This window comes from Pinus tabuliformis, chromosome 2_2 (genome assembly GCF_031772625.1).
Source record: "Pinus tabuliformis cultivar Carrire ecotype Pingquan chromosome 2_2, CPIR1, whole genome shotgun sequence".
NCBI classification, from domain to species: domain Eukaryota; kingdom Viridiplantae; phylum Streptophyta; class Pinopsida; order Pinales; family Pinaceae; genus Pinus; species Pinus tabuliformis.
Window position 1 is genome coordinate 938,503,958 of NC_142300.1, and position 12,792 is coordinate 938,516,749.

The 12,792-nt window shown below is 37.2% G+C and overlaps 1 pseudogene; it reads left to right on the forward strand.

The window, feature by feature from the left end:
• The first annotated feature begins 10,721 nt into the window (after positions 1-10,721).
• On the forward strand, positions 10,722-11,840 carry LOC149196256 (RNA-binding protein L pseudogene; annotated as a pseudogene).
• The last annotated feature ends 952 nt before the right edge of the window (positions 11,841-12,792 follow it).

Consider the following 12,792-nt stretch of genomic DNA (forward strand, 5'->3'; position numbering starts at 1 on the left):
GAAAAGAAGTCAAGAGAAGCATAAGAAGAGGAAGAAAGATGAAGATACAAGAAAGGACATGAAACGACGTAAATAAATTACCATGTGTTCAGAACTAAAATATAGATGAAGTTAATCCATGATAAAAACACCCCGAAAATTTTAAAGGTACTTAAATTTATTTGATAAGGAAATGCCTGTATTTTATTTGAAAAGGAAAGGGCAAGATAGGTCTAAATAGAAATTGAATGTACCTAACTCAGTGTAATGCCTGATGAGGCATGTATAACCCGCATTGATGAGGTAGTGGTGTTGAATAACCATTCCCCATGAAGGAAGAAGTGGTGTTGAATAACCATTTGTCATGAAGGAATAAGTGGTGTTGAATAACCACTTGTGATTTTTGTCAGAGAGGATGGTGTGTGTTTGTGAGAAGAATGTGATGTTGCAATAAAAAGCCACATTAAGTTTGTTTGGTTGCAAGTAATCCAAGAAAACCTAACGTAAGATTACGAGTCATTCAGAAAATCTAGGTTGATGAATGATGTTGATGATGTAAGGGGGAGTTGAATCTTTATTCATATATCTTTAAATATACATTTTCCTCATATTGGAAAGGAGAAAGCATCTCTCTCTCTCTCTCTCTCTCTCTCTCTCTCTCTCTCTCTCTCTCTCTCTCTCTATATATATATATATATATATATCACTCAACATACATATTATTTCATTTAAATCCAAATTGAGTTTTTTTTGTTTTTGTTGTTTTTTTATGTCAATCACATTCCTTCATAATGGAGTATAATATCAATATTATTTTTAGGTTCAATGTGTTAATTGGATATTGAGTAGTGAACCAAAGCAATTACAAAATAAAGTAGCGCAACCATATAAATTAAATGGTTGGTAAATTCCAATAGACATCAATCCATGATAAACATCAAAACACTTATCCCATGACACATCTCACATTTCCTAGATTAAAAAAATAATTAAATTTAATTAAATTGTAAATTATTATTATTATTATAAACATAATTAATGCGTGAGTTGAGCAATATTCTTAACCATGGAGATTCACCCCATCTTACCATGGAAATTCTTAACTTGTAAATAGTTTTTCTTACAATGTCATGGGCCAATACCATGACTTATCAACACTAATACCCAATATAACAATTGTTGATATGGAATTTTCTTTAATTAATTAATTCGAGATAAATTAATTAAAATAACATAACTAACATGGAAATAATGGAAATAAATCTTAACCCTTGATCTACAAATATTACTATGAGTATTCCAGCATATTCCATGAAGCTTAATTCTCTACCATCCACCTAATATTTACTAACAATTATATTACAATTTTGGAAGACCTATTCTGAAATAGACATGTCTTTTGGTATAATTAGAAAATTTGTACTTTGAATTACTTTCTCTCTATAGAAAGTTGATGTAAAATTAAGATAGAAATTGAAATATTTTAAGTATGATTCTCATTGAAAGTTTTTGTTTTTTGTTTTTTGTTTTGTTTTTTTTTAATGTAAATATTTTTAAATACAATGTTAAGGGACAAGATTTCCTACATAAATATGCATTCAATGTGGCACATATTAACCACCCTACATGTGGGTGATTATATATTTACTAATAATTATATTAATGTAAATTTTTCAATTTTTGCAGTATTAATAATTTGGAATATCAATTTATGGAGTATAGAAATTTATTACTCACGTGCTATGCTTTGATTTGGTACCTTGGAATGTGGATATTAAGACTCTCTTTGATAACCTTAATAAGAAAATATATTAATCAAGTTTATTCTACAAAATGACTTTTTTTTTAACAAGATCGGTTAGATGATATATTACCAAAAAAGGGTGTCGAGCAAGCTCCAATTACATTGAGCTATATTGTGATAGTAGACTAAGCAGCGAGACGAGATCACAGTCCCTTCTCCTGTGCTTAATTTCCAAACTTCATAGATTTTTTTAACTATTCTAGGATACTGCCGGACGTATTGACCTACTAAGAAAACAAGTTTACATAACATAATTTCTCATTGGGTTTATGGCTTGTTGACTGAGTATTCTTGGGCTGCTTCATTCATGTTGTTGTTGTTATTGGCTGAGTTTTTTCCTTCACTGCTCATATTGTTGCTCTTGTAGTATTCTACTGCTTCCTGCAGATGTTTGCACTTGGTTTTCAGATCCTTTATCTCATTCTATTGCGCTGCCATATTTTGCTTCTAAAAGTTGTACTCCATTCTCATTTCACTGCTTAGATATTTGAGAGACTGCTGCAGCCAATGTATCATGACCTTGTTTCTTTTGCATGTTGGGCATGAGTCGTTCCTGGTTGCCTTCTCAGTGGGGTTAAACTCCATCTGACTGTTGTTTCCCCTTGCTTTGTTGTAGCTTCCTATGCTCCCTTGATCCATCATTGTTCTAATTTTATGGCCTCTGCTCTGAAATTCTTGAGTAGCTGTGGATATTGCCGCTGAGCTAGATAATATGAGAGAGGGCCTGTATTTATGAAGAGGGGGAAGAAAATTGCAGCGAAAATTATAACTCTGCAATAAGAGCTAGATTAGGGTAGGTAATAGCTTGATTAAATACAAAGGCCACCTGCTGAATAGTGTTTGCAAGGGGACAAGGAGCAGCGACGTAGTTGAGTAGAAAAGCTGGTGAGCAAGGGAATTACGTGAGGGAGGGAGGATGAGAAGGGGTTGCATGGAGAAGGCAGCTGAGCAAGACAACATGGAGGAATGGGAGTTGGGGAGGGGGATGCGTAGAGAAGATCGCACAACAAACTACGTGAGGGAGGGAAGCTGGGAAGGGGCTGCGTGGAGGGAGGCAGCTGAGCAAGATAGCGAGGAATGGGAGTTGGGGAGGGGATTGCGCAAAGAGGACTGCATAGAGAGCAGGGGACCATGTGGAAGTGAGAGGGACGGGATTGCGTGGGTGTGTGAGGGAGCACAACAAACTACGTGAGGGAGGGAGGGGAGTGCGTAGATGCTACAAAAAATTGTGTGAAGGAGGGAAGCTGGGCAGGGGTTGCGTGGAGGGAGGCAACTAAGCAAGATAGCAAGGAATGGGAGCTGGGGAGGGGATTGCGCAGAGAGCAGGGGACAACGTGGAACTGAGAGGGAGGGGACTGCATGGGTGAGTGAGGGAGTGGTGCTTTGAAGCAGACCTGGAAGCGTTGACGGGAGATGAATCCTCAAGCAAATGATAATTTGCACTGTGCACTCTTTTTTTAAAGCTTCTGCATTGCATGCTTGCCTCCAAGCATGTGGTTGTAGCGGTCTCCCATGCGTTGGAGACGAGTGTTGTCTCTTGCACACTTTTTCCTTTTCTGGCTCAGTTTCCTTTTGAGTTGAGCTTTGCTTGCTCATGATCATTTTGAATTTGATTGAAGTTTCTGAAGATGATCCTTTTTATTTCCATTTTTCCTTGCTTTTTCCTCTGTCTTTCCATGATTTTCTGGGATCTTTTTGGGTTGTCACTTTTTTTATTTTCTTTGTTTTTTGTTTTTTTATTTTTTCCATAATTTGTGTTGCTTTGTCCCTTTTTCCCCAGTACATTAATCTTTTCAAATTCATTTTGATCTTATGGCACAGAGTATTGGTATTCCTCATGATTCTCCCGTACTCTTCCTTCATTCATCTCCACTGCTTGATTTGCGTGAAAATCCACCTACTGATTGTGAAGTCTCAGTATATGTTTGAAAGTTATACTACCAGAGTCTTCTAGATTCCTTCTTATTCTTTTGATAATTCTACTCATATACTCATTGCTTGGAATTTTGGTTCGGTTCTTTGCCTCAATTATCATAGCTGAATCTCCCAAAATTATTGGATTTTGGATTCCTCTTTTTTAATTATTTTTGTCCCCATGAACAAGCTATACACTTCGGCCTTATTATTTGAAATTTGTCCCAATCCCCATTCATATGTGACAATTTTTTTCCCACTTGGATAGAAAATTATCTTGCCTGCTCCTACCTTTCCAGGATTATTCTTGGAGGCTCCATCAAATTGCAAACAATATCTATTTTACTATCTTTTCCAACTTTCAATTTTATTCTTCAGTCATTCTCAATTTCCAGTTTTTCCCTAAGCTTTCTTTTCTCTGTCCCTTTTTACCATTGTTGTCTATTATGGCTTTGGTAAGCCATTCTCTTTCTTCTTGTTGAAGAATACTATAATCCGGTGGGGAAGTTCCTTTTTCATTGAATATTTCTGAAGTTAATCCCCATACTTTTGATATTGTTTTTCCAATTCTAGGATTGTGGTTTTTAAAGATACACCTGTTCCGAGTCAACCAAATTTGCCAGCATAGGACTGTTGGAATGCATTTCCAGATTCTTATAATTGTGACTTTCTTCTTTGTTGCATATGGGTAGGCTTTCTCTAGAATTTTGAGGAATTCCGGCAATGGCTTACCATAGTCTATGTTTACTTCCAGCGGGCTCAAGAGATGATCCCAACATTCTATTGAGAATTTAGAGTCCTGAAATAAATGTTGAATGGTTTCTTCTGCCTGCTGGCATAACGGGCATCTTGATGGCCCATGGAATCCTCTTTTTTTAAGGTTTTCACCAGTCAGGATCTTTCCTTTTAATAGGGTCCAAATGAATTTTTTTATTTTAAGGAAACTTTCCGATTTCCATGTTATTTTCCATGGTTCCCATTCTTGCTGATTGGTTTGATCTTGAAAAATTTTATCTCCAGTTTTGACTATATATTGCCCATTACTTGGGTCCCAAAGGTAATTGTCTTCCTCGTACGATGAATTGGTGTTGCCCCCTTTAGATGCTGCTTGAGTTTATTCCATTGTCCTTCCATGTTTGCTAGGATTGCTGGCCTTTTCCATTCCTTTCATTCCTTCCGATTCCATAGGGAGATTGAATGTAAGGTATTAAAGCCTTTCCCTCTCATCCATTATTGAATTCCATCCATTTCTAGGTGATCTTGTTATGGTTCTTTTCCCATGATTCTGTCTTCCCATATCGATATTTTTTTTCCATTCCCAGGAGTTTTTGGAGATGTGGCTGCCCGTTATTGGAGTGACTCTTTTAACTAGCTTCCATACTTGGGTGCTTTGTTTTATTGGGATGTTCCCATTCAGCAGATTCTCCTTGGAGCCATTTAGATATTTGTTTATGAGGGCTTTTTTCCACCAGCTCACGTTACCTGTTATGAGTCTCCAGACAATTTTCATTCCAGGGCTGCATTCATGAGCCTAGGCAGCCGAATGGACAAGCCTCCTTGTTCATATGGTAGCACTACTTGTTCCCACATTACCAAACTAAACTTTTTGTTTTCCTACTTCCCACCCTGCCAGAGAAAACTTCTTAAAATTAATTCCATCTGCTTGTGGGCACTTGCTGGTGCCATGATTAGTGCATATTGGTATATTGGTAATGCAGCAAGGAGAGCTTTAATTAATATCACCCTTCCAACCATATTTAACCACACCATTCCCCAGTTCTTTATCCTGTCTTGCATTTTCCCAATTTGTTTTTTCCATATTTCTGCCTTCATGATCTCTTTTGATATTGGTAATCTCAGATAGAGAAAGTGATTCCAATTTTCCTGTGCTGGGATTTCCATGATTTGGGAAATTCTTTGCATAGTTCATGGTGGAATGTTCCACCCACAGATCCTGCATTTTGTATTGTTCAAAAGTCCACCTAACAGCTGCATAAATGCATCCATTATTTTTTTGAATCTTCTCGCTATTATTGTTGATGCTCCTCCCATCAACAATGTATCATCTGCAAACAAGGAGTGATTTATGGTCTTTATTCCTTTTGCTATTCTCAATCCTGTTATAGTTCTTTCTTTCCTCTGTGTTTCCAATGCTCTACTAAGAGTTTCTGCCATTATTATATATAGAAATGGTGATAGAGTGCAGCCTTGCCTGAGGCCTCTTGTGCTTTGAAAAAATTCACTGGGTCTTCCATTGATGAGGGGGGCTATCCAGTGAGTGGATATGCATTCTTGTATCAATTCTATTATTTCTTTTGAGAAGTCCAGTTTTTGAAGTACAACCAGTAGATATGAGTGGTTGACTCTATCGAAAGCGTTTTCCATATCTAGTTTGATTATCATACCTTTTTCTTGCTTTAAGATACTGGAGTGGACAACTTCCTGAACTATGATGACATTGTCAATGATTTGTCTATTTAGGACAAACCTTCCTTGGTTTTCTAAGATGATTAAGTGTAGCACATTCTTTATCATTCTATTTGCCACAATTTTTGTTATTATCTTGTAGGAGGAATTGCACAGAGAAATGGGTCGGAACCTATTGAAGGTGGATGTATTTGCTTCCTTTGGAACCAGAGCAAGATAGGAAGACCTTGTGTGGCCTCCCATTTTTTCTTTTTAACATTCTTTGTCATTCTTAAGAAATCCTTTTTGATTGTATACCAATAATTTCCATAGAAGGCTATTGTGAATCTGTCTGGCCCGAGCGCTTTGTCCGTATGCAAGCTCCAAATGGCCTCCACAATTTCTTCTTGTATGAGGTCCTTACACATGTCTTTGTTTTGTTCTTTTTTTATTTTCTTCTTTGTGTGCTGCAAAATTTCTTCATATTCAGCCGTTTCCTCCATTGCTGACAGTGAGTTTTTGAAGTGCTTGTGGGCTGCTTTTTTTTATTTCTTCCGCTCCTTTGATTCCTTGATTTTCCACTTGTATTTTTTCTATCTGGTTTCTAGCTCTTCTGATTTTCATACTGTTATGAAAAAAGGGTGTATTCTTATCCCCTGCCTTGAGCGAGAGGATTTTAGATTCCATTCTTGCCTCTTCCTCCTCTTTCATGTTTTCCTTATATATCTCCCAGAAAATTTCTTTCTCTTTAAGGTAATCTTGCTTGCTTTCTTCTTTACATTCTTTTTCAGTCTGCATGTTGTCCATTTTCTGTTGTAGATCTTTTTTCTTTTCCTTTTTTTATTTCATTTAACCTTGCCCATTCCTTTAGCTTGGTTCTTACACTTTTTTAATTTTGTCTCCCATATGTACTGTGGTGAGCCTGATGTTCTTGGTGCCCATGCTACTTTAACTAATTCGCTGATTTCTATGCTGCTGTCCCAGATTGAGTTGTACCTGAACGGGAGTGGGCCTTGGTTTTCCATTTTTCCCATTGCTATTACAACCGGCTTATGATCAGAATCTGTGGTGTGAATGATTTTGAATTTGATGGAGCTGTACAGTGCTGCTATGTTGTCTTGAATCAGGATTCTGTCCAGTATTTCTTTTATGTTACTTTTACCCACTCTCTTGTTATTCCAGGTATATTTTCCATTGTTTGGAGGTATGTCCAGAAGGCTATATTGTTCCATTATTTCTTCTAAAGAGTTCCTAAATGGATCCACTTGAAAGTTTCCTCCAAACTTTTCCTCTATACTTCTAACTAGATTTAAATCTCCTCCTAAAATTATTTTACCAGCTTGTGTTTCTTGTAATACTTCCTTTATTGTTGCCCAACATTGTTCTTTATCCTTATAGTGGTTGGGGGCATATATATTTATCACCCTGTATTTCTCTTCTGTGTTGGTCCTCCTAAGACCCATTAAAATCCAATGTTGCCCTGTTTTTTTCCCTATTAATTCCCACCGTCCTTTTTTCCAGATTGTGCATATGCCTTCTGATGCTCCAGTTGCCTGGATTGCTTCCCCTTCATATTGCCTAAACTTTTTTTTTTAAGATTTTCCGATTCTTGGTTGTTTACTTCTGGATCATAAGGATATCTGGGTTCTCTTTTGTCAAAATATCTCTTGTTGCATTTTCCTTAACAGGTGAGCCCATTCCTCTGCAGTTCCAAGAGACTATTATCATTATTTACTTGTTGGGTGGTGCATGGCTCCTTTCCCCTTATGCTGGTTTTTCTCCATATTTCCTGTACTTTTCCCTAGATAAGTGTCCATGGGCTGTTGTGTTCCTAGGGCCATTTCTTTTGCTACTGCTTCATCCCTTATTTCTTTATTTATATTTCTTCCAACTTTTTTTTGGTTTTTTGCATTTGGGAATGCTTCTTTAGCTTGTTTTCTGGTTAATATCCTGTTTACTGAGGGAGGGGGAGAGAGGCGAATTGAGTCTCTGGGGGAGAGGGGGGACTGCTGGGTGATTGGAGAGCGTGGGGTTCTAGATCTAGATCTATATCTAGCTTTGGCTCCAGGGATGGGGGCCTGATGTGAGCAGAGGATCAAAGGGGTTTTGGCTAGCTAAGTTTGCTTTTGGCGAGAGGGAGAGGGCTTCAGCAAATTGTGAGGGTTGAGAGGAGAGCTAGACTGGTTGTTTGTTGGCGATCTTCTTTCATTTGACCTGTCCCCATTTATTTTCTGGATCCTCAATCTTTTCATTTTCATTTTCTCTATTTTTTGTACATCTATTTGCAAAATGACCGTATTCATGACATACCTTACATTTGAAGGGGATTTGCTCATAGTCCAGCTATTGTATGTGCGTCCACTAATCCACTTTTATTTTGATAGCTTCAAGGAGACCTTTTCCTAGATCCACTTCCATGCAGATTCAGGCGCATGCATGCATGTTTTCTTTAGATTCACATCTGTCTATGTATTTCCCAACTACGTTTCCTATTGCTTTGACTCAATCATCTCCCCAGCAGTGGAGAGGCAGATGCGGCAATCTTACCCATACTGAAACATCATTTGGGACGTCCATTTCTGGGTCAAATTCTGGTGTCCATATGTTCAAATGCAGTCCTCTTGTATCCATATAATATGGACCATTCCCAGATATTGCTACAGCCCAGTTTCTTTCTACCCAATTTTGCACAGTCTTGGGTGATGGCCACAACCCAGTAAACTGCCCTACTAACCCTCGTTCTGCCAGGGAGAGTACTGCTTTTCTTGGGAGTGCTGAAGGGAGAGATATTTTTGGTATTTCTTCCATTTTTTAACAAAATTTGAAACTTACGGTCTGTTCTTCGCTAGACTCGTTGTAGAGATGAGGGAAACAAAAGTTTTTTCTGTTACTTCTGATTCTTGTTGGTGATTTGTGTGATGATGATCTTCCTCTTCCGGTGGATCCATATTGCTCAAACCCTAGCAGCAGGAGGCCGTTGAGGGCCAATATGATTTGGGACAGTATCTGCCTCCCGAAAACTACAGTCGTGATCTCGCCTTCCTCTTTCCGCCGTTCTGACCTCAACAGCAAGGGCCACTGAGGCGCAAAGAATGTTGCTTCGCGCTGGGAGCTGCTGCAACAGCTAGGGCTGCATGCTACCCTCAGTTGCTCTCCTCGCCGTCTAGTTAACTATTCTACGAAATGACTTTTATTACAATACAAAATCAACTTTATTACAATATGTAATGTATGTAATAATCTTAAGAGGAGTATATTGCTAAGTATTGCGTGATCAAAAGTGACTCCAAACATGTATACATCTAGTAGTGTAGATGGTATGCTATATGTTGAAAGGTGAGAACACCCTGCAAGTGTCATGTCTCATAACATCAATATTAATGAAATTCAATTTTAAAAAATGACAATATTATTGTAATAAGGTGCCACATACTAAACCATGTTTATCATTGTTATTCATATAGTCTTATATAAAATTATACACAATAACATTATATATTCTCTCAAGAATCATATATATTTTAAAAAGACTACATTGAATGTGATATTCACCACCCTTAAGGGATGACTCTATAATTTCTAACATTCCTCAAAATAAGTAACATGCTAATTATAAATCTAATTGAGAAATATTGAGTCATAAAAATTGCTTAAACCTTTTTTGCAAAAGAAAAATCAATTAGACTTTTCTAAGAAAAACATGATCATACATAACATAAAATAAAAATTATCCAAAATACTTATAAAATTTTATATAACAAATTTGAATATATATATAGATATATATAATTTTTATAACAAAATTTTAAAAACATAATAGTAATCCCCAAATATTAAAATTCTTTAAATCAAACCTAAAACATAACAAATATCAAGTCATATATTTAATCTGGCTTAATTCTCACTCATCTCATGAGAAAACCAATTCAACTGTCCTCAAAAAATAAGATAACACATAAGGTGAGGAATAAAGATTATTTAAAAAAAAAACTTTTTCCAACCAAGTTTTTGCCCAACAAAGTTGATAAAATGTCTAATCCTTCCACGTGGCAAAGTTGCACAAGTTTAATACCCAAAATTTAATAATTCTTAAATTTATATAAAACCTCGAAATATATGAGACGTAACCTAAAACTATAAGAATCTCATTGGTATGGTTTAACATTTTCTTTAAATTAATACATTTAAATTCAACCAACCCCAACAAAATGAAGCTTAGAACACCGATTGGCTACCAACCAATAAAAGTCGGCTCGGACCAGTAAAGCGAATATATATAGAACCTACACGTCTTCGATTACCAACATAAAGTTTTACTTTCTATCATTTCTTTCGAGTGCATATAAGTGGACAGAATCTATAGCTCTCTAAAGTCTGGATCAAAACCTGCTCAGCTTTCATAGAATTTTTTAGTACCCTTCGAGCTGACGTAGATTTCCTGCACTGCGCTGTGTCGCGGAGTTTTTTCTCGCATTCTTTTAAATATTTCAGAATGATGCAGACAGATCCCATGGCAGAACCGGCGATTGATTCCCAGCAGCAACAACATCAAGAACAATTGATGATGCCCCTGCCTCCCGAAGCTAGGTTTTGGCCCCAGCAACGGCAACACCAACCTCAGGTTATGGTGCAGCAATCCTCGCAACAAGTGAACTCCACAGACGAGATTAGGACCCTCTGGATCGGGGGTTTGCAGCATTGGATGGATGAGAATTATCTGCAGGAATGTTTTGCTTCTACCCAGGACCTTCTCTCTCTTAAGATCATTCGCAATAAGCAGACTGGACTTTCAGAGGGTTATGGCTTCTTGGATTTTGTAAGCAATGCAGCAGCCCATATGGTTCTCCAAAATTACAATGGTGTACAGATGCCCAGGGCTGAACAATTTTACAAGCTAAATTGGGCAACAAAAACGGGTAGAGAAAATCGTTCTGAAGATTTTACTATATTCGTGGGAGATTTGGCATCTGATGCCACGGATGAGCTGCTGCGAGAGACCTTCAGAACCATATACCCATCTGTAAAAGGAGCAAAAGTTATTACTGATAAGGTTACAGGCCGTTCAAAAGGATATGGGTTTGTAACATTTGGTGATGGGAATGAGCAGGCTAGGGCTATAACAGAAATGAATGGAATATTTTGTTCCTCCAGACCTATGCGAATAGCTCCTGCCATAACAAAGCAGACTACTGTTTATCAACAACCCTATCCTCCTCAAGTGGTCGAGTTGGACTCAGAGAATGATCCAAACAATACTACCCTGTTTGTTGGTGGCTTAGATCCCAATGTGACAGTGGAAATGTTGATGGAGACATTTGGCCAGTATGGTGAGCTTGTGCATGCAAAAATACCTTTCGGCAAGCGGTGTGGATTTGTGGAGTTTAGCAACAGGGCATCTGCAGAGTTAGCATTGCAAATGTTACATGGTACAGTTCTTGGTCAGAGACCAATTAGGCTTTCTTGGGGAAGAAACAAACAAGTGCAGCGTGCAGGGCCTTTTCAAACACAGCAACCAAATCCAAATCAATGGAATGGGGCATATTATGGTGATGGACAAGGATACAATGTTGGTTATGGTAATGTCACACAGCCTCAACAAACAAATCCAAATCCATGGAGTGGGATTTATTATGGTGGTATCCAAGGATCCAATGCTGATTATAGTTATGCCACACAACCATATAATGCTGGTTATGCTTATGCAACGCAACCTCAAGACGCAAATATGTTGCAGTAAATTAGTTTCAGTTAAAGCAGCAACAGGGCATCTGCAGAGTTAGCATTGCAAATGTTACATGGTACAGTTCTTGGTCAGAGACCAATTCGGCTTTCTTGGAGAAGAAATAAACAAGTGCAGCGTGCAGGGTCTTTTCAAACACAGCAACCAGATCCAAATCAATGGAACGGGGCATATTATGGTGGTGGACAAGGATACAATGGTGGTTATGGTTATGTCACACAGCCTCAACAAACAGATCCAAATCCATGGAGTGGGATTTATTATGGTGGTATCCAAGGATCCAATGCTGATTATAGTTATTCCACACAACCAAATAATGCTGGTTATGCTTATGCCAGGCAACCTCAAGACCCAGATATGTTCATTAATATCGCGCCAAATGCAAACTATCAGCAGCATCGACAGTAAATTAGTTTCAGTTACAGCAGCCATAGTAAATTAGTTATAGATAAATTAGTTTCAGTTACAGCAGCCACAGTAAATTAGTCATAGATTTTTTGGTTACTGTTTTAATTTTTCAATCTGCTATTTCTAAATAATAAATTTAATATTTTAAATTATTGACAAAATATTTGTTCATGGTATATGGTTCGAATTTAATATTTTAAATTATTAACAAAATATTTGTTCATGGTTCGAATTTTTGTACTTTTATATGGATATTGAATTTCAATTTTTTATTTTATTTTTTTATTTCATTCATAATTAATTCTCAGGTTCAAAATATGTGCTCTTGAATCAAACACCTAGCAAAATCAACAAAGAAACGACAGAAACTGCATTCAACATTAGGGGATTTAATAGTGGGTATGGTGGTTTCAAACATGTAGGTTAATAAATAATTAGATAAGATCTAATGGCAAGTTGAATTTGAAACTTTTGAATCAAAAGGAACAAAATGCCAGCTCCATGTTACATAATAGGAATCCAGCCACTGTTTTTTGATAGT